The sequence below is a fragment of the Dermacentor silvarum genome, chromosome 8 (assembly GCF_013339745.2).
Source record: "Dermacentor silvarum isolate Dsil-2018 chromosome 8, BIME_Dsil_1.4, whole genome shotgun sequence".
Taxonomy (NCBI): domain Eukaryota; kingdom Metazoa; phylum Arthropoda; class Arachnida; order Ixodida; family Ixodidae; genus Dermacentor; species Dermacentor silvarum.
This window is the reverse complement of record NC_051161.1, coordinates 17,534,235-17,536,936: the sequence shown is the minus strand read 5'-3', so window position 1 is coordinate 17,536,936 and position 2,702 is coordinate 17,534,235.

Below are 2,702 nucleotides of genomic sequence, written 5' to 3'. Positions count from 1 at the left end.
CAGCCCACATAATAAAGTGCTGAATGACACGTGATGCGTTATGCAAGTAAATGACTCTGATACATGAAACCACAAATAAAACATTAATGAATCCGGGACGCGCGCAATAAATGTAATTTCAACGTATCTGCTTCTCAATTTGTGCGAATGATCGTGTAGTGTGTGTTCGACCAAGTCATTTCAAATGCTTCCTCAATTGCTAAAGCTTAATTTATGATTTCAGATATTGGTGTCCCGGCCTTTGGATTATGATCAGAAGAATGGTTATTGTTCACTGCTGAAGTTGCTGGAGAGCTCATTCTTGAACCTCAATCGAAAATTGCCAAAGTTCAGCATGCGCTGGACAAAAAATGGCATTTTACCTGCATTGCCTTCAATACTGGCCTTTCTTCTTGAAAGCACTTGTGCATACGTATATGCGCTATTAAATAGTTGTACCGCAGAAACAGTGCGTCCATTTGATCAAGAAAAAGCATTAATGAAAAACATAAATTTCCAGGAACATTAGAACTACTTGTTGGGCGAGTAGGTGCATGGCTATGTTAGGAATAGAGAATAAAACATTTATTAGTGAAAATTATAAGTCGTTTAATTTAATTAATAGACCACAACTTCCATCTACTTCGTTTTTCCTGTGTTCGTCCTTTTGTTTGCGCAACTCTTCCTCACATAACATTTTCAGGAACATCACTGACTTTACAATACTAGCACTATAGCAGTTGGAAAACACATGTCCACTCATATATGAGAGACGGGAATGAGTCTTCTAGCTTCAACGCTAGTAAGCTTTGTTTATGCTTGTACTATAGGCTCTTGCTTAGAGAGATACTAAACGTTATTTCAAAAACCTCGGTCTTGTTTTGCCGGCTTTGTCCAAGCTCGAGGCAGAAGCGAACGCTCCGACTCGACACGATGCTCAAATGTGCCTACTGAATAACATCTACAGGAAAGGTCATTACACTGCCTTGAAGCTTACGGTTGAAGTAGTTATTTTCCGCGAAATTCAAACGATCCAGCCTTTTTTTTTTTTTTCTGGTGTGGGGGCGAGTGTCGAGACCACAAACACGGCGAACGCGGCAGCGGAAACTCTGTGCGATACCTCTCTGATACAAATGCGCTCCAACCCACGCACCTGTCTGCCCACGCTGAGATATCCGTAAAGAGCGTTTTGCAATACGCGAAGGCTCTCTAGTACCGCCGAGTGAGAGTATAACATAATATCGAAGCCATGTACATATAACTTCGAGTCCGCGTCTCGTAAAGGTTGCGGGTATATTGGAGATTTAGTGGCAGAAGCGAAAGTCGGAAAGAGCCGCTGGAAGGTTCCTCTCGGGGAATCTGAACCCTCGCAAACCGGTAGGTATGCATGCTGGTATGAGCTTATACGAACGTGTTGGACACGAAGTCGAGCGAACTCTCTGTAGCGTTCAGGAAGCAGCCAGGATAAGCCGCAAATTGTGTTTCGTAAAACATTCCTCACACTCGGCTACTTTTGAGGGCTTCGACCGATGGGGTGTTCCAACGCTGAGGAGGATTTTTTGAAAATTTCCGCAGGCGACTTCCTGGGCGACCTCTTCTACGCCTCGGGAGGCTTTTGTAGGTTGCTACATTATGTGTATCTCATTTTGCTTATTTCGCCCGTCTTTATTCATTGTAACGAATGCCGCGATAAGCGAGGTACGATTGCATAAGGCAGATGCGTATATATCCATCGTACTTCGTTTTTGAATAGCGTGGCACCATTTGTGAACGAAAGAGAGAGGAACGAAAGAAAGGAGGAAGACATGAAGGTTAACAAGAACAGAAAATCTGGTTTGCTACCCTACACTGCGGCAAAGAGGATGGGAGGCAGCGTGATCTGAAATAAACTCTGAACACGGGCACACGATTGCAGTTGTCGCGATCATCGCACACTATCACGTATAGCACAATGCATCTAAGCTGGCATGAGACATTACCTAGTGCTTTTGGGAGAAAGCACACCTTAGAGAAAGAAAAGTTGACGATAATTAATGGTGATGATGATGGTGGTGATCCGCTATAGGCCAAAAAGCAGAAAAAAAAAAGAAGAGGACAGGAAAGATACTGGACAGCGTCTTTTCTTCTTCGCATGTTTTTTTTTTTTCTGTTTCTATGTTATTCCCTTCACAAATACCAATGTTCAAACAAGCCGAGTTTGCCACCTTAAGAGGAAGCTTTAGCTCGGGGGCTTCTATCTAAATGCAAGGCAAAGGAGAAGTCGATTTTCTCGGCAACCAGCACACCGAATGTGATTAGATTTGCTGCATTTCAAAGAACAAGTTAGAATCTAGTGGCTGTTGGTAACTTTTTTTCGATTTAGGCCGTCAACTTTTTATAAAAATTGCTGAATATAGCAAATTTTCAGAAAATGAAACTATTAGGTTTACAACTATTTAACTTATCATTTAAAAATTATATCGCCATTGTGTCAATTGCATCTAATAGTTCAACTAAAGCGGAGAAATTTGATGTACTATGCATGGCACTGAAGTACACCACTAATATGTGAGTAGTTCTTTTGCAAACCCTTCGTAAATACTAACAATATCACTTAAGATATATAAGTTGAAACTATTAGGTTTACAACTATTTAACTTAGCGTTGAAAAAATATATCGCCATTGTGTCAATTGCATCTAATAGTTCAACTTAAGCGGACAAATTTGATGTATTATACATGGC